Source organism: Strix uralensis, chromosome Z, assembly GCF_047716275.1.
Source record: "Strix uralensis isolate ZFMK-TIS-50842 chromosome Z, bStrUra1, whole genome shotgun sequence".
Lineage (NCBI taxonomy): Eukaryota > Metazoa > Chordata > Aves > Strigiformes > Strigidae > Strix > Strix uralensis.
Window position 1 is genome coordinate 80,364,676 of NC_134012.1, and position 20,738 is coordinate 80,385,413.

Consider the following 20,738-nt stretch of genomic DNA (forward strand, 5'->3'; position numbering starts at 1 on the left):
GTGTCTTTTAAAGAAGAAATTGCATAACTGGAACAGTGCACTCAGACTCCTTTAGCTACTAAATCATACTGTTATTTTTATGTTTTCCTTCTAGTCCCACTGCAATCCCATAACTGTTTACTCATTATTTTTATTATTAATTCTCTGTTTTGAAGATAAGGATGAGCCACCTATTATTATTATCAGAGTTAACATGCCCCGAAGTGTTTTGCTAGTATTTCTACTACTGGTAGGTGGGGAGTACCCTGATAAGTAATAGAAGTTAGTATGCGGATACTCATCTTGACAAAAACTTTCCCAAATGAGTCAGTGCAGATGTGTGCAGCTAAAAACAACCAGCTAACCTCTCCCATTTCCTAAAATGTGAACACTTACTTACATTGGTGAGCAGAAGCTGTCTGTATGACTGCTAACATGAAGCTTTGCTTCACATAATACATTGATTATACGTGTGGTTCTGCTACTTTCTTTTTTGTGACTTTGACCAAATAATGAATGAAATTTAATTTGTGAGCACACTGGTCGTGAATTTAATTTCCGTAATACTGAGATGGTCAGCTAACACCTTTTGAAGGTTCCTAAATAGCAGTGAACACAAGTGAAAATTTAAATGTATCTGTATGGATTTCAGTGTATATGTCAGAAAATTGTATCTGTGCTTTTGTTCTTTGGTGTAAACAGTGGGTAGCATTCCTAGTGTCAAAATGGAATTACACAATCCAGTTTGGGGTTTCTTCACAGTTGTGGGAGATTTCTTTTGTAAGTACTAATGAGTGTAAAAACAGCTATGCAGATTTTCTGAGGGAAGATGCCATGTGTTGGTTAAATATTACTATCCTCACATTATATTGTACTTTAAATTTGTTTTTAAAAATTGACTGTATTTTAAAAGCTGTGTGCACTGGCTTGGAGGCTGGAGGGTGAGCCCACTGAGTGCTGCTCATTAGCATAAAGGCAAACTCAGATGGCTTACTTATCTCTGGAGGTACCTGCCTCCAGACATCCTCGGTATGCATATATTGCCACACATGTGAGGCAGTTTTCTATTGAGAGACTTCCTATCTTCTGTATGCTGTTCTGTTCATCAAATTTGGAAAGTATGTCTTCAAATTGGCAGATGTAATTACTTTTGAAATCCTCTCTCACTGTCCTCACACCGAATCAATATACAATATTAATCACAGACTAGCTAAAGCTTTTAGTTCAGAACAGGAGTAACTACTACTTAATAACAGAGTTCAGTTCTGAGAGTGCCTATATTAATTTGGCTGCATATCAGTTTCAGCCACTGCAGTCTCAAACTGAGAATAAAAGCCTCATTGACTCAACTGGTTTTATTTATTAGCCTCTTAAAAGTTTCCACGAGTATGTGCTCAGGACTTTTCAACAGATCTGTTATTTTTCTCCAGTTTTACTCCTGTTCACATCAACTGAGAGAGGAGGAAAGTCTGTGTCATTGTAGTCAGATCTATATAACTATTTTGCTTTAAATTCTCATTCCCAAACTGAACTGAACAGAAGTGATTTCAAGGCCAAATTATAATCAGTTGGGACACCCTTTACATTCAGTGAATTCGCTTCAGATGGGTACCGGAGTGGGCTGGTCTGGGCTAGAGTCTCAGACTTGGAAGAGCCAGGGTATTTACAAACATGAAACATATTTAAAAGGAGAGATGTAGAAGCCGATCTATTCCATGAAAACAGACAAGAAGCAGTAATGAGAATTCCCCACTCAATGCGATAAGCATTTTCTGAGGGTTATCCACCCTAATTCAGGCGGCTCACCGTGAAGTGTGTGGTCCTTCAAAGATAAGATTGTTTTGCATTCTGAGGGGATGGGGCATGACGAACTTGTATTCCACCAAAGACAGAGAAAAAAAGAAAGCTGACTAAATGGTGTTTTAGCTGTCCCTATCAGTTGGTTCACCTGTTTCCTTGAAGGGTTCACAATCACAGCATGTGGCAAATGTTTGCAATGCTGCATCCAGGATGACCTAGCATGACACCATGCTGGAAATAAGTACAGCTGGATGACTCTTGATGGGATGCCAAAATGATTGAAAAGGATACAGTTGCTACCTGTCTTTTCTTTGACTAATCCCTTACAGGGGAAATAGTCCATAATAAACCCATATTTTTCCTCCAGGGAGTTACAGTTCATTAAGAATAGACCTGACAAAATAATGGGCAGCCTAGGGCTTAGACCTAAAAGTAAAATAAGGTACCCAGGAAAGCGTCTGCAGACACGGGTTCAATTTTTAAGACAGCTAGGAAACAAAGTTTCGTGTCTAGATACAGAACACTCCATCAACTCCATGGTGTTGGCAAGGAACCCAGACAAGTGGGAGGGCTCGTGATACATCCCCATCCTTGAAGAGCACAATGTTTGCCTCTTGTTTACTATAGTTGTGACAGAAATAGTTGTCATTTGCTATAAACAAGTGTATTTGAAACCAGTATTGTAGTATGTTCTGTTGTGTGCAATTTATTTTAAAGCCTACTGGCAGGTGGTACCTGCATTATTCTGATTATAAACTGACTCAGAACAGCATTTGATTTCATACTTAGGTTTAGTTTTATTCCTTTCTGGGCATGCCTAATGCTGCTCTGATCCTCAGCTCTGCTGGTGTCCGTGATTTTGCTTCTGTTTCTGGCATCACCAGTGCCACTGCTCTCACTACCCCTCTGGCACACCCAGCGTTGCTACTTCTGCCAAGGATGGAGCAGGAAGAGCCATGGCAGTGGCAGCAGTGCCAGCAACTGTGGCAGCAGGAGTGTCAAGACCAGCCTCAGAGCAGGCAGGTTTGTGCCATGGCCCTGCAGCTTTCTGGACAGCTGGAGAGGGTTAGATAACCAGGGGTCATTTGATGGTTTCGTGGCTGTCTGCTGAAGTGGCATCTTACAGTGCTACTGTTGGGTGACCATTAGGGATGGGGAGTGAGTTTTTTCCCTTTTGTGCACAGAAAGAGAGCCAGTTTGTAATCAGGACAATTGAGTAATTTACGGTGGTTTGAAATTTAACACCTGGTCAAATCCAAGTATCCTGTTGTTATTCTGCAGTCAGCATTTTTAACATCATTCAGAAACACTGATTGAAGTGCCTAACTAAGGGGTGAAATGACCTATTACAGCTGGCCAGCACTGAGATTGAGTTTATCATTAAAGCAAATTCATTGTCCATAGAAATAGATATCTGAGTAATTTTAGACTGAAAAAAAATATTCTAGATTGACAAGGTGCTCTGGCAATCAGTAAAATGTTTAAGAATGTGTGTATACACATTTCCTTAACATTTCCCCATTGCTCTTAAGAAAGCTAAATGTGTATGTTGGTTAATAAATGTAAAAAGCTACTACAACCCTTTTAAAACCAGGGAAGTTAAAGCAAATACAGTGACCCTTCCTGTACTGGTAGAACATCTGTGGAACTGGAATTTCCTGGTGACTCTTGGCTTGTATCAACTGAAACTTAACAAACAGGTTTTGTGTCTTTTTCAAAACCTTATCTGACATAACAATCACTCTAAACTTTTAAAAGATTTTATTTGTAATGTAAATTAATTCTTCACTTTCTTTTCTGACCTCTACTCTCCTATGAGCCTTAAACAAACATGCTTTATGCTGTGGACTAAACTAGTAACCAAATGTCCAGCCAAGAAAAACAATTGTATCTTGGCTTTCATTAATGGGGTTAAATGCAAGAATTTGGACAGGTCCTTTTCTGCATAGGGGTAAATCAGTAGTGTAGTTGTACATCAGGGCTTGCTGCAGAGGTAGTTTCCATTTAAAATGAAACAACCAAAAGAAAAATAAAATCAAAAAATTAGCATGGAATTGATTTCAACAGTGACAGATCTGGGGTAAATCTTAGAAGTGCTAAATGAAAGTCAGATACCTCAAGGAAAACTGGGAAGTAAGCCACCTTTTGTGTTATAAAGCTCGTATTGACCACTGCTTTATCAAGACACTTTTTGTATGACAAAGAAATTCTCTGATCTACTGATGATGAAATTCCAGATGCAAAGTCATGAAAAAATTATGGACAAAGCAAGAAGAATTTATCTTTGTTTTGGTTTAGTTAACAAACTTTCACATCATGATTTCCCTTGATTTATTTTTATTTTACTTAGTTCCATGATATTCGTTGTTGTTTTCTGCCATCATGTTCAGTTCTTTTTTTTTTTCTTTTCTTCTTTTTTTCCCTGTATGAATAATTCTCTTTGTCAATGGACAAGCAAACCCTGGAGAATACAAAGTACTGCTACGCAGCTGGAGCTAGTCAAGTTATTGATCTTATTCCCTGTAGGATACATCTGCAGGTGTCTTTCTTTACCCAGGATTTATAAGTAAGATTGAGATTACCCGATATACCTGCACAGGAGATGAGGTGAATTCTTATTCTGTTCAGTCTGCTCCTGTGAGTGCGAGATTTGGTGTTGAGCCTAGAAGGTCTTTGAACAAGTCATCAGTCATCATAACAAATTACAAGTGGGTAATATACATGACACAAATTAAAGGCACCAAACTTCCCAACGGTATTGTAACTGCTGACGTGACTTCCCATCGTTTGTTACCAGATGGAGTGAGAAAGGGAGCTGGAAATAAGCAAATGTACAACTCTGTAAAAAATGAAATCAAGCCATGTAGTGTTCTCTGAGGCTGCCAGTGTGTCCTTGCAAAGACTAGTGGGAAGATGCAAAGCTGAAGACTGGGTAAAGCAAGTGGAGTTAAAATTAGCCCTAGCGTAGCATCTAGGAGACCAGGCTGGCATAAAGTCCTCTTGTGAACCACACTGTAGCCAAGCACAGTGACTCTTGGAGGCAAAAAGGCATCTCAGGTGGCCTCAACAGTCCTGATGAGGTGACAGGTGAGATGGTGTCTGAGACCAGTTTGTTTCAGACAACTCGTTCCTGTGTTCAAATCAAGGCTAATAAACAGAGGACTGGAGAAATGTGAAGGAAAACATGTTTCACTGAAGTAGATGGCACTTGTTGATTCAAAGTGTACTAAGGAAAAAGGACTTGACATGCTGGTGGGTTTGGGATCATGTTTCTTCAGAGGACTGTCAGTTTAACCTTGACTTAGAATGATCCATTAAATGACGTACACCCGTAAAGCAGGATTCAGGCACTTTGTTGATGGATAAGCCCCAAACTGCAATCCGTTTCTTTCCACAACCCGGTCTCAAAAATAAAACCCACTACTCAGTTGCTGCCTAAAACTACCCAAGCTTGAGCTGCTCATTACCTATCTGCTGCTTGAGTCCAGCCAGGATCCAGATATAGGGAAGACAAATCCCTAGGGATGGAGCTAAAGGAGATTTTCTTTTGCATTGATGCAGCTGGACCCCCTTAATATGCAAGCTTCAATGTCTGCTCTGTGAACAGGATATTTGCCTACAGATGTCCTTCTTAGGCTTTGAGCATTCAGCTTCATATGTCCTCTTCCCTGGAAAATGCCCTCACCACTGGGAGAAGCTTAAGCATGGAGCTGCTCTTCTGTCAGTCTTGTATGTGAAATTGGGTATTGCATGTGAAATAAAAAGCAGTGCAAGGGGTACAGGGGAAAGATTTTCCCTTCTTCCTGTTATTTTATTCTTTCCAGACTTTCTTAACAAATAGTGTGACCATTTCTGGCATTTGAAAAATTATGTCTTGTAGTGTAATGGAACCTCTCTTTATCACCAAAACATCGTGCCTTTTAAAAAATCTTTTGTGTTTAGACAGGTATGCATCTAACTAAACACAAACATATATTCCTGTACTTCTCTTCCATTTCTCTGCATGAAGACAGTAGTGCTATTTAATGCTATTAATTTGTAATGATAGTCCAAATAAAAACTTTTCATCTAAAAGTGCATGATTTTTACAAATTAACTCATAAAGGTTTACACTGAGTGAAGGCATAAACCTATAGTCACTGTTAAGTATTTAGTGAGAATAATGTACTATTATATTTTTAAATGCCAAACTTTTAATTTTTATAAATGGCTGACATTGCAAATATTGTGCATGACCACATGTGGTGCTACATGATCCTGGGAGGACTAGGACAAAGATGAAAGAGAAAAATTTGAGAAAAACTTAATGGTGAAAGAATAGTGAGATGGACAGGTGGTTACTGTTAGCTAAAAGGCTTCTGTTTGAAGATTGTCTAGTACTGTTAGATACACACCTTATTTGGCTCTGTTGAAGTCAGTCAGTCAGTTAACACCTTCTCTAAAGAAATACTCTGCAGGTTTAATGTTTCCTTAATTGTGGTGACAGGATTAAGAATAAATATTGTGCTATCTTTGTGGCAATGCTACTGTTAAAGATGAGCAGACTAGATGTAAAAGAAAATACGCATTTGGTGGTTTCGCCTGCCAGCAGTAGCTGGCTCTAACCAACCTCAGCTGTCAACCTTTTCCATTTCTGGTGAATAAAAATTATTTTAACACTTACAGTAATTCTCAAGACATCTTGGATCCTCTGATTTTTCAATCTGACAATCTTTCTAGAGTGGAGACGGGGGAAGTTGATCTTAACTGTCACACCAAGGGTAACTCAGCATCCAGACAGAAAAAAAGCAAAGTGCTTTGTTCACCTGACCCAGCGCCCTCCTGCCTCAGTCAAGCTGTGAGATGTCCCCTGTTCACTCTCCCCTCTGGGTGCCCCCTGGGCCAAGACAGTGTTTCTCCAGTGCTTACTGGCCCTCAGTGGCCACTGCCAATCTTGTGTGTAGCCCCAGAAGACCATCGTGCTGGGGAGCAGCACCTTCATCCAAAGGCACCTGAGACTAAATCTGCAGGGCTGGCAGTAGCAGGACAGCTAGGGCAGTGTTGCCCATCACCACGACTATCCCTCAGTCCCACTTTGCTACGAAAGGGTACATTTTCTTATCTACATGTGATAAAAAGGGATTTTGAGACCCAGACCTCTTGCATTGATTCAGGTCTTTGTTGATGCTGGGTTTGTGCTCTTGTAATTCATTAACGTTGGCTCAACATCTTGAAATCAGCCAGATGCTGAGGATACACAGAATAAGATGGTTTTCTTGCAGTATAAGCACATAATGTAGTTTGATCTCCATTTAGTGCATATGAAGTGTCTGGAATATATTCTGATACTAATTGTAGTGACTTTACTACTCATGACAAAGATGTCTGGATTACAGCAGGGTGTGTACTCCCAAAGGAAGAAAGCAGTCTTAGATGTCTGGTAGTAATAAACCTAAAATCTCAATTTATTTTACTTTTAGGCCTAAAGAACAGCCTACACAGACTAGATGAAAATGTGTTAAGCAGTGGGTACTAGGTGGCTTCCTGCTGTGATTTAGGCAAGGTTGTTGGATGTATTGTGAGAAAACACTAAAATATGACTGGATACAGGGGCAAGAGATACGTCTCATTGTTTAAGATGACTGATGTGTGACCTTAACTTCCTTTCTTTCAACTTTCAAGTGGAAATGAGCATCCTGATCTGCATTGTTCTATTTGTGGAGTTATCTCAAACTTCTTTGTTTAGTAAAAGTCACTGTGGATGTCCTTGTTTCAGAATAATACTTGCATTGTTCCTATTTAAGTCAAGAATTAGATGAAAAGAAGAATAAAGGCATTATCAGGCTGAACTAATTTTCCACAAGGAGATATTTTCCCAAATAGTTGTTCCATTTTAGGTAAGGTAGAAATTTAACTTTCCAGGGAGGAAAAGCCCTAGGAGTCTCTGTGAAAGAGTTTTATTTCCATTTACTGTTAAATCTTCTGGCACTGCCTGATCTCATTCATACTGAATGCATATACTACCTTGCAGGTGGGAGGAGATTATGTCAGTTGTTCTTGGGAGAATAGTGTAAAGGTTTTGGCTTTATTATGTTTTAGTTTTATTACTAGGTGCTGGTTTTAGCTCCTTAGAGTAATTAATAGGCATTTAGGCTTCTGGTTTTGCCCTGGGAGGTGCTGATTGGTTGCCATTGCAGTAAGAAAAGTGCTCAGACCCTCTAAGGTATCATTCACAATGCTGTTTATTAGAGCTACATAATAAGAAGATAAGAGCATAGATAGCTTTACATCCCTTTAGGTGCTGAGAGCCCCAGGCATTGAACAAGACTCCAATCCACCAGCCCCCATTCATGGCAGAGAGAGCAAGCAAGTCACCCCAGCCAGTCATTCAAGCTGTTACAGGATTTCCTAGCAAGAAAGCAACATTATTCATGATTTCTACCATCAATAAGGAAAGACGTTTTCCAGATAACTTCTTGTTGCACTGTTAAAGACAAGGTTTTATCACGAGTGCTGAGTGCAAGCTGCCCACAGACTCCTCCAGCACCATGCACAGGTCGCAGCGGAGGAAGGTATGTGGCACAGCATGGCATGGCATGGAATAGCGTGAAGGCCATGCTGGGCATGCAGCACCTGCCCAGGTTAGCTGCAGTGTGGATCACTGGCTCCTAAATGTACAGTGGTCTCCTGGTCAGGATCACTATAGCTTCTGTTGCCAGAAACTTGTGGTTTTACACAAGTAAGACTCTTGAGTCATTTATAATACTCCAGCACAGTAGTGGTGGACAGGATGGACAGAGTTGAACAGATGGAATGGACAACGATGAACAGACAGAATGGACAACTTTTTAAAATATCAAAATCTCATTACAGCAGTTTCTTCCACCATCTCCTGCCATTTTACTATCATTACCCTTTGCTAGTTTTTCTGTTTCTCCCTTTTTGCTCTCGTTTCATCACCCTTCCTGTTTTCCTGGGGTTTTTTCCCATTTTTCTAGTTCAGATTTGTTTTATTCCACATTATGTTCTCATTCTATTTTTTTCAGTATAACAAAATATATTCTTCATCTCACTTGCCTTTTAGTGCACTGCCCTGTGATTTATGTGATACAGGTTCTTTGAAGAAGGTGGTCTGTCTTCCCATTTGTTTACATAGTACTTGCCACAGCAGGGCTTTTGGATAAAGTTACAATGACATCAGTAACGCTGTGATATTTTGCTGCATTTCATTTCCTCTGGACAAGTGAATATTTAACTCTAGTAAAAGCCATACTGTAGCTAATTTTTTTTTTTTTTTCTTCTTTTTTCCCCCCAGTATGTGTCCACTAAGTATGTGTCTACTGCCAGGACTCCGAAAAATTTAATGGATCCATGCCATTTTCTTTTCTATACTACTGCATTCCCAAGGTTTACATGGGCTTCCCCAGGCACTTCACATCTAACACTGAATGCTCTGTCCCTTCTTACCATCTCCCTACTATGTGAAAAAAAGGAAGTGCTTGTGCTAAGCAGAGTCTCATCACTGGTTCTGCTTTTCACAGCTCATTTAAAAGACTTTTTTTTGGCTCTAAGTTAATGTAGACATTTCAATTTGCCTAGGGTTTACTGTGATTTCTAAACCTCTGCTGATGTTCTTTGTCTAATAAAAAATGTATTGTGTGAACCCTCTTATAATCATAGAATCACAGAATCATTCAGGTTGGACCCTTGGGATCATCGAGTCCAACCACGAGCCCTACTCTACAAAGTTCTCCCCTACACCATATCCCCCAACATCTCATCTAAACGACCCTTAAACACATCCAGGGATGGTGACTCCACCACCTCCCTGGGCAGCCTATTCGACTGTCTGACCACTCTTTCTGTGAAAAATTTTTTCCTAATGTCCAGTCTGAACTTCCCCTGTTGCAGTTTAAAGCCATTCCCTCTTGTTCTGTCACTAATCACCTGTGAGAAGAGACCAGCACCAACCTCTCCACAATGTCCTGTGAGGTAGATGTTGAGAGTGACGAGGTCTCCCCTCAGCCTTCTCTTCCTCAGGCTAAACAGTCCCAGCTCCTTCAATCCCTCCTCATAGGATTTATTCTCCAGGCCCTTCACCAGCTTCGTTGCCCTCCTCTGCACTCGCTCCAGCACCTCGATATCTCTCTCGTATTGAGGTGCCCAAAACTGGACACAACACTCCAGGTGTGGCCTCACCAGTGCAGAGTACAGGGGGACTATCACCTCCCTACTGCTGGTCACACTATTTCTAATACAAGCCAGGATGACGTTGGCTTTCTTGGCCACCTGGGCACACTGCTGGCTCATGTTCAGCTGCTTGTCAATTAGAAACCCCAGATCCTTCTCTTCCAGACAGCTCCAGCCACACCTCCCCAAGCCTGTAGCCATGCATGGGGTTGTTGTGGCCCAAGTGCAGGACCTGGCACTTGGTCTCGTTGAAGCTCATCCCGTTAATGTTGGCCCACTGATACAATCTATCCAAGTCTCTCTGTAGAGCCTCCCTATCCTCATGCAGATCGACACTCCCGCTTAACTTGGTGTCACCTGCAAATTTACTGATGATACACTCTATGTCCTTACCAAGATCATCAATACAGATGTTGAACAGAAATGGTCCCCACACCGAGCCCTGAGGAACACCACTTGTGACCGGCCGCCAGCTGGATTTAGCTCCATTGACCACCACTCTCTGGGACCACCCACCAGACCGTTCGCTCATCCAGGCCATGAGCAGCCAGTTTTTCTATGAGAATTCTATGGGGAACTGTGTCAAATGTTTTTCGAAAATATCCACAGCTTTTCCCTCATCCAATAGTCGGGTCATCTTGTCATAGAAGGAGATCAGGTTTGTCAGGCAGGACCTGCCTTTCATAAACCCATGCTGACTACGCCTGATCCCCTGGTTGTCCATTATATGACTTGTAATGGCACTCGAGATGACCTGCTCCATGACCTTCCGTGGCACCGAGGTCAGACTGACAGGTCTATAGTTTCCTGGATCCTCCTTTCTGCCTCTCTTGTAGATGGGTGTCACATTTGCCACCCTCCAGTCCAATGGGACCTCCCCAGTTAGCCATGACTTCAGGTAAATCATGGAAAGAGGCTTGGCGAGCACATCTGCCAACTCTTTCAGCACCCTTGGGTGTAACCCATCCGGTCCCACAGACTTGTGTGCATCCAAGTGGTGTAGCAGGTCTCTGACCACTTCCTCTTTAATTGTGCTGACCTCATTCTGCTTCCCCTCCCCATTTCCCAGCTCATGAGGCTGGGTGTCCAGGGAACAGCCAGTTCCACTGCTAAAGACTGAGGCAAAGTAGGCATTGAGCACCTCACCTGTTGAGCACCTTCCCTGAGCTAAAGAAAAATATTTCTAGAGTCAGATAATCCATTTCTTATGAACTGAATGTTTTAAATAATAGGTAATACCTGAGGCTTGCTGTAACTCATTTTCCCATGTTGCACACATCCACTTTGTCACCCCCACTAATACCAGTTCCCACAAAGCCCCAACACATTGTTCCCTTTTTTCACCTTTCTGTTATTTTTAATTTAGTATTCTTTTCACAAGAATACTGCCACATCTGTCTGGGATTAAATTTAGTCAAATGTTTGCTTACATTAAAAAGGAGGAAACATGGCAACGAGTAATGAGGAAAAAGGCTGAGGTGCTTAATGCCTTCTTTGCCTCAGTCTTTAATAACAAGACTAGTCATATTGAGGGAATCCAGCCTCCTCAGCCAGAAGACAGAGACTGGGAGAACGACCCCCCCGCATTCCAGGAGGAGATAGTCAGTGACCTACTGCATCACACAGACACACACAAGTCTATGGGACCAGATGGGATACACCCAAGGGTGCTGAAGGAGCTGGCTGGGGTGCTCGTCAAGCCACTTTCCATCATTTACCAGCAGTCCTGGCTGACCGGGGAGTTCCTGACAGATTGGAAATTGGCCAGTGTGACGCCCATATATAAGAAGGGTCAGAAGGATGATCCGGGAAATTACAGGCCTGTCAGCTTGACGTCAGTGCCCAGGAAGCTGATGGAGCAGCTTATCCTGAGTACCATCACACAACACATGGGGGACAACCAGATGATCAGGCCCAGTCAGCATGGGTTTATGAAAGGCAGGTCCTGCTTGAAAAACCTGATGTCCTTCTACGACAGGGTGACCTGCTTATTGGATGAGGGAAACGCTGTGGCTGTTGTCTACCTTGACTTTAGTAAGGCCTTTGACACAGTTTCCCACAGCATTCTCCTGGCAAAACTGGCTGCTCGTGGCTTGGATGGGCACATGTTTGGCTGGGTAAAAAACTGGCTGGATGGCCGGGCCCAAAGAGTTGTGGTGAACGGAGTTAAATCCAGTTGGCGGTCGGTCACGAGTGGTGTCCCCCAGGGCTCGGTTTTGGGGCCACTCCTGTTTAACATCTTTATTGATGATCTAGACGAGGGGATCGAGTGCACCCTCAGTAAGTTTGCAGATGACACCAAGTTGGGTGGGAGTGTTGATCTGCTCGAGGGTAGGGAGGCTCTGCAGAGAGACCTGGACAGGCTGGAGCGATGGGTTGAGGCCAACTGTAGGAGTTTCAATAAGGCCAAATGCCGGGTGCTGCACTTGGGCCACAACAACCCCCAGCAGCGCTACAGGCTTGGGGAGGAGTGGCTGGAGAGCTGCCAGTCAGAGAGGGACCTGGGGGTGTTGATTGATAGCTGGCTGACCTCGATTCCTGTGTTCAGTTTTGGGCCCCTCACTACAAAAAGGACATTGAATTACTCGAGCGTGTCCAGAGAAGGGCAACGAAGCTGGTGCAGGGTCTGGAGCACAGGTCGTACGAGGAGCGGCTGAGGGAACTGGGGGTGTTTAGTCTGGAGAAGAGGAGGCTGAGGGGAGACCTCATCACCCTCTACAACTACCTGAAAGGAGGTTGCAGAGAACTGGGGATGAGTCTCTTTAACCAAGTAACAAGTGTTAGGACAAGAGGGAATGACCTCAAGTTGTGCCAGGGAAGGTTTAGACTGGATATTAGGAAGTATTTCTTTACAGAACGGGTTGTTAGGTGTTGGAATGGGCTGCCCAGAGAGGTGGTGGAGTCCCCATCCCTGGAGGTGTTTAAGAGTTGGGTTGACATAGTGCTTAGGGATATGGTGTAGTTGGGATCTGTCAGTGTTAGGTTAATAGTTGGACTAGGTGATCTTCAAGGTCTTTTCCAACCTAGATGATTCTGTTTATTCTGTGATTAATGACAGAATTACATTCAGAGGTGGGCAGGCTGCTTACTACATGCAATGTAAAGTTATCTCCCATTATTGGCAGTTGTATTTCAAAGGATCAATTAGCCCATGAGAAGCTGGGAATAGTGATTTAAAAAAAAAAAAAAAAAAAAAGCTGGGAATTAACAAAGACACTTAGCTCTTTCCAGTACTGTTGTGACCACAATTTGGCTCTGCTCACATCCTCATGAAGACACAAACTAATCTATTTGTGTGCTACAACAATGGGATGGTGGGAGATGGTTCCCCACTTTTTCTTGGAGTGCAACCAGAAGGAAAATCAGTCTTGTACAAGTCCCTCTTTGGACACAAAGATGTGTCAGCACAATCAGGTCAATCTTCTATGTGCTGCTCTGCTCTAAGTATTATATAGCTTTTTGGCCATTTAAAGATTGTTGTAAAGGTAGTTATAATGATGAACTGTAGGAAAGCAAATCTGTTTTGTGTGAGTTATTTTCATGTGGCCTAGGAAGGTCTGTATGTCTGGACTTGTATGGTACTTTTAAAACCACTGTAAGAAAGCCTCAATGCATGTGTGTTTGTGCAGATTCTCACCTCTTTGGACAGGGACAGGTACTTAGAATATTTTGACTGAGAAGCCACATTGTGCAGGCCTTTGATGGGAACTTGATACCTAATATGTAGTCTAACAATCCCTTGCAAAAGCTTGGCTTAGAATTGGTATATGAGAATATGCCAATGGAAGTATTATTCTTTATATATAGGCACTGGGGTTATAGTAGCATAAATTATTTTTGGCAGAAGGCAGTATTTGGTTAATGCTGTTAAGTGCTATTCTCTTTAATTGATGGAAAAAAGAAGGAAAAATAATTCCACCAAAATTATTTCACTTTCTGCAGAGTGCTGTGTGTCATTTGTTGGCAAAGGTAATGGAAGGAAAAATATCAGCAACAAAAAGTGGCCATGAAAAGGTTTTTTTACATTAACAGCACTGGCTGCAATTTTCTTTCCCATATTTGGTATTGCCTAAACTGAAGTAAATGACTATGATATAAGTTGTACTTCAATCTGATAGCCTTGGCCAATTTTCAAAAAGAACTGAAAGCACCTAATGGTAACTTGGATAGGTATGTCCAAAATTATGTTCCTGGCCCACTGCATCTGATGTTAGAGGCATCTCCTTTCCATTATATCATTTACCTTTGATCTTTCATGCCTTACCTAAATGTGTGAATCTGCGTGTCTCCTTCCACCTGGCCTGGCCCATTCTGCATAGTTCAGCTGCTAGTTAATTTTTAAGTTTGCACAAAGACATACTGCTGTTGGCATACTCAGAATGCTTTCCTTCCCTTCCTCTTCCCCCTGTCTTAGAAGAACAGCAGACCCTCTGTTTTTAAAAGAATAGGAAATACATGTCTCTGTCTACACAGGAATTTGGTCTGTTCTCTAAAGTCACCAGCTCTATAGAGACAAGTGGGTTAAAGACAAACCCTTCTCAATACTGTCACCTTGGCCAGCCCCATGCAACCGATAACTGCCTGTGCCAGTTGTCTGTGCTCTCTATGGAGCCTGGCACTTAAGCCCAGAATAGGGAATCAGGTACATACTTCCAACATTCCTCTGGAAAAACATCTTAAATGCTGTCTGTAAATGCACTCCAGTGTGTACATCTTCACTGATGTTTGCAGATCTCTGTGCAGATACTGCATGCTAGTCGCACTTTGTAACTCCAGAGGAGGAAGTGTCGCTCTATTTGTCTGATACCAGGTTTCTTGTGTCCTTCTCTGAGGTTATGGTACAAACCAATCAATATCAGAAGCACACCACCAGACTGGGAGGGTGGTTCAGACTGATGGTAAGTCTCAAGAACTGACATCTGAAAAATGCCAGGCAAGAGAAGTCAAGAAAACACAACAAAGCAATACAAGTTACAGTAGACTGGACTCTGCATAGTTTCAGAAAGAAAAGTTTATCAACCTCAAAATGCTTACACAAATGAACCTCAGCTGGAGAAAAAAATCCCTAACTACGCTACCTTTAAATGTCTCATCTATTACCAGATAGAAGATTCTCTGCCTTTATTTTTAAAATGTCATTTACCTGGGTGGTAAATGGCAATTTGCAGAAAGTGATTAGATTGTCAGATAAAACACTGTCAAATAATATTTAAGTATATTTCAAGAGGCCATTGGCATTTTTTTCTCACTGAATAAATTCTAGTGCTGCAGTTCAACATGCAAATCTTGGCTTCAGAGCTGCTCAGCCCCCATTTGATCATGTTATTCCTACCATAAGGAGTCCAGCTGCTGGGCAGATTTGAGGCTCTGTGATGCAATTTCAGTGTTCTACAGTGCAGAGGATAACTTCCTCACACAGCTGGTGAGTGAGCTGACCAGGGAAGGTACCCTTCTGGACCTGCTTCTTGTGAACAGGGAAGAGCTTGTGGGGGAGGTAGAGGTTGGAGGCTGTCTAGGGTGCAGTGATCATGAGATGAATGAGTTTTTGATCCTTCCAGAAACAAAGAGAGGGGTTAGTAAAACTGCCACCTTAGACTTCCGGACGGCAAACTTTGACCTGTTCGAAAGGCTAATTGACAAAATCCCTTGGGAGGCTGCCCTGAAGGATATGGGAGTTCAGGAAGGCTGGACATACTTCAAGAGAGAAGTCTTAAAGGCACAGGAGCAGGCTGTTCCTGTGTGCCAAAAAACAAGCAGGCGGGGAAGGAGACTGGCCTGGCTAAACAGGGACCTTTGGCTGGATCTCAAGAACAAAAGGAGAATCTATGACCTTTGGAAGAGGGGCCAGGTCTCTCATGAAGACTATAAAGATGTAGTGAAGCTATGCAGGGAGAACATTAGGAGAGCCAAAGCACAGCTAGAGCTCAACCTGGCTACAGCTGTTAAGGATAATAAAAAATGTTTCTATAAATTCATTAACAACAAAAGGAGGATTAGGGAAAATCTCCCTCCTTTATTGGATGCAGAGGGAAACAGAGTAACAAAGGATGAGGAAAAGGTCCCAGGGCCAGGGCTCAAGGGTCCCAGGGCCAGGGCTTGAAATACCCCAGAGACAGAGATGGCACAGCCTCTCCAGGCAGCCTGTCCCAGTACTTAATTATCCTGCCATGGAAATTCCCCATCCCCACTTTCTCTAGCTGGAAACTCTCCTGTTTCTATTGATGGACACCACTGGCAAAAAGCTTGGCCCCTGGTAACCTCCTCATAGGCAGAGTGGGCAATTCAAAGCTGCCCTTCTCCAGTCCAGCTCTTGCTGCCTCTCCTCACAGTGTCTGTTGAAGCCTTGCTCATGTACATCCAGGCCAACAATATCTGCTCTCTCCTCGTCCATAAATTCAGTCATTTTATCACAGATGACCATCCAGCAGCTCAGGTATCATTTAGTCTTGGTTAATCCTTGCTGACTATGGCCAGTCCCTGTCTTCTCCCTCATGTGCTCGAACATGCCCAAGAGTTCTTGCTCCACCCACATTTTTCCCAGGGACTGAAAATGAGGCCAACCAGCCTGTGATTCCCCAGACTGTTCCATCTCTGAAGAAGGGTGCAACATTTGCTTTGCTTTGGTTGTTGGGTGCCTCCTCCAGTCTCCATGACCTGTCAGAACTGAAGGGAGAGCAGCCTTGCCAGGATGTTGGAGAGCTCCCTCAGCACCCTTGGGTGCAGCCCAACTGGTCTCAGGGGTGTGAGCAGATTGAGGGTTCACTTGAAAGCCACCAGATACCCCAGCCTCTGTCATTAAATCACTGCCCTGCATCAGGCAGCTGGTCCAAATATGCTGTTTAACCTCCAGTGGCTGAAAGCAACTGGTGACAAGTGCTGAACCACTAACTATAGCATCTCAGAGCTATGTAGACTATTTTTAGATGTTGTCATTCTGTTCCACCGTGACTGTCACTTTTCAGTGTTTTCTGCTCTTAACATACTTTTAATTTTTTGAGAGACTGTTCCAGTCTGTGTCATTCATCTTCAAACAATGAAAGGTAGCCTTGTGGAGGATTTTCCCTCCCATTTAAAAAATTTCCATGTGTGACTATTTTTAATGCTAGAAAAATGCTTAGTTGGTGGAGTTTTCTCATGGTTTTATGCAAATTAACTGGAGTACGTGGATTATACAGCTGAGCTGCCAGTCTAGAAGATTTAATATTTTCTGAGTGTTCTTCAGGCTACTAGTAAAAATTCAACCTTCAAAGGTCAAGAAGGGTGAGAGCCCACTATACTGACTGCAGATTTTGATACATTCACAGGTACAAGAAATATGATTTCAAAAATACACAAAACTTTAATGATATATAGTTCAATACTGGTTTAGTTAGACCTGAAGAATATTCAGCTTGTGTGGGCTTTGAGGTTTTTGGGACTATATCCCCACAAAGATAGGTAAGAGACATTTAGGAATGACTCCCTTTTCCCCAGAGTATTTATTTTAAGAATTCTGATGAAAACTGTACTTGACAGTTGCAGCTGAGGGTTTAATTTAAAAGAAAACCCTGGATTTTTAAATTATTCTCTGCCTGTTAAATAGCAGTCATGCAAAAGCAATTACTCTTAAGAGGGTTTGAGATTCTGAATTTATTGAAAAATTAAGCTAAGAAATAGCTACCAAATTGTGAAACAAAGTCACCTCTTACATACAAGATCTAATCCATTCTCTAGGTCCCACTTTCTCTCCACTAGTTGCTCCCCTTCCACAGAGGTATTGCAACCTAGAGCTATGCTGAAATACGGAAGAAATTATTCTGCTTATCCTTCCCCTAAACAAATCAGTGAATATTCATCTCAGTTATGTAACAGTGCAGAAGTGACTGTACTCAATTTAAAACATTTCTGTTTGATTGCTTTTTATGAAAAGCCCTTTAAAACCTAAGAAGTATATTTTAAGTGTTGTGTTAAAATAATGAAAACTATTTCCAAATGATGGAATTTAAACTACATTCCTGACTCAAATTTCTATTTTATCCTGAATGTCAGTCCATTACTCTTACACTTAAGTAAATGTAGCAAAATTGTAAATGTGATGTATGGAGTAGTTCTTATTTTGAATTGTAATTCAAAAAGGAAAAATGTGTGTGTTTGCAAATTTTAATGATTAGGAAGTACCTAGAAAATTTCAGCTGCTGAGAGAAACCTCATTTATTTTCCCTGTGTGTCTGAATCATTGTATCATTTTAGAAAGATTTTCAGATTCAGCGTAGACTGCAAAATAAAGCTGGGCAGATAATCCACCAAAGGATTCTCCTGCCTATATGTATAGTTAAAGGGGATTTGCACCATATTTTCAGTCTAGATATCACTGGGACATAGGGGATGGAAAGTTGGGGACAGGGGGAAGACAGCCTTCAGGACCGAAGCAATTAAGTACCCTTGCCCTGAGTAGGATCTGTAACCCCATCTGAAAGTAAGTTTTACTGAAACTTCACTTCTCCTTGTACCTTTGTCACCTGAAATAATGTTTGGCAAGGTCTGTTGGTGTTTCTTTCAAATGTGCCCTCTCTTCCCAACAGATCATGGCAGGAGGAGAAAAGGAGGCAGGAGACTGTGAACCAAGGAGGCAAGGGTGGGTTTGCTAAGGAAGGAGAAAGCCCATGAGATTGAAAATACTGAGGAAGAGACTTCTTTTTCTCTGTGCCCTCAGGTGCAGTGGGTAACCATGTAGAAAAGGTTAAAAAGCAGAAAAAGCAAAATGCTTTGACTAGTTCCTGTGAAAACAAAAAGAAGTTTCTCCCTGGCCCTTCTAGTCTTGGTCATTTGAAAAGAACAAGAGGTCTCCAAGAGTCAGTTGCTATAGGGAGCAGGCATGGGAGTGGGGACATTATCTCAGTTATCAAACATCCTGTTTGCTGAGTTTCCCAGCATGACAGCTATTCAAATTAAATTTAGCAGGGAGGGAGGAAGGAAGAGAGAGAGGGTGGTGTGTGGTGCTTGTATTTTACCTTGTAGCAGAAGTCCTTGAAGAAGATGTACATGAGTTGTACAGTCTGGATATTTATTTTTTCTGAACTCTTTAAGATTCATTGCTAACTGTTGTTAAGGATTTATGTATCTCACAGGGAACAGCTGCTCAGTGCTACAGTGCCACATTCATGGAAGAAAGAATAAATGCTTTAGGTCTCACTGCCCCAGAGTAGGTTCAGTGTAAAAGCAAATCCCCTCTGCTCTTTGGGGCCCCCGTAGCAGTAGGAATTGAATGTGTCAGGATGCAAGGCCTTACAAGTGTGTGAAATGTTAGTTCTTAAGAGCATCTCCTTGCTCTGCATGCCCAGCACAGATATGCCATGCAGTTAGCTAAAACAGCACTGTTTGGTCCAGAATAAATGAACCCGCTGGGCTCACTTGGGCTTCAGAGCCCCAATGCAGGCAGGAGGGCACCTGGCCTGGCCAGTGAGAGTTGGTGTATTGTTAACAACTGGTTTGCTGATTTTTGCAGAAAGACCTATCTGCCTTAAACTTGAAAAGGCAGAAAGGGTGGCTGGGATTAACTCAAAATCAAGGGTGACAACATTTCAACTGCTGCTTGTAGAGCAGGTATTACAACATCATCCTAATAATCTAGTGGTTCAAAAAGGTAATTAAGGTTTAACTGCCTGGTGCAGGCAACATATTTAATTAACATCATTATGCTATTAAGTGCAATTACAAGCATTACCTACAGACAGGTAATGTGCACTCTTCCAGTACGTTTTCCATAATAAACTCATTTCACATCAACACTGGGAAATCCCTTTCCAGAATCACTAATGAAGTTCAGGTGGTGCCAATATGTACTAAAGACTCACCCATAACTGTTGATACTAAGCCACAACTTTCACTTTCCCTATCACACACCAGTCAGTAAAATACACTTTGAAGCTATACAACCATTTCTGCTCCCTACCTCCACATGTAGCAAAGGCAAGTTGGTTGAAGGGAAGAGAGATAAAGGATTTTGATGTAGACAAACTAATGCCATTAAAGTTAGTGGAGAATTTAGTAAGTAAACATTTTCTGCTAAAGGATTTCTGAAATACTGCTTGTTTGAATTAAGAGAATTAAGGCAGAGTCAAGTCCCTGGAAAAAAAAAAGGGGGGGCGGGGGGGGGAAGAAAGGAAGATAGGTAAGATTAATATGATTTCATGGTACAGAACAGGAGACCATTACTTGTATGTCACTAGATCTCCCAGTATGCCTACGTTCCCAAATCCAAAGAAAATTATTTTTAAAAAGTATAGTTAGACCGGTATCTGTCAGAGGAAGTTCCAGCATTCTGTCTTGGAGTATGTAACATGGATTTTAACAGATGACATCTGCTCAGGACTTATCCTGCCATGTTTTTCCTAGCTGAATTATTTTCTATATAATCTTTTTTTCTCTACACACCTCAGGTTTTGGGGGGGCAACAATGTATTTTTAAGTATGTTGGTTTGACTTCATGGATTTGGTTGTGTTGTTAACTTTTTCTTATCAAGTTCTATTATAGCTATAGAAGACAAACTAAAATGAATACTGACAGATCCTAGAAGCCAACCATGTTCAAGACTCAGTTTCAGAGCCACAGAGTTTAAATGAGGACTCTGAGCAAAATATTTCCCTGTCTGAAGATACTGTAACATAAAGCAAAGCAAATAAGTGATACCCTAATGCAAATACAAAGGATCTGTGTGAGGTTAGTGGCTGACCCAGAAAAGAGGCGAAAAAAAAGAAGGAAAAGAACACCCCCCCAACTGTTATTTGTATGCAAAGAGTAAGAAACTGAC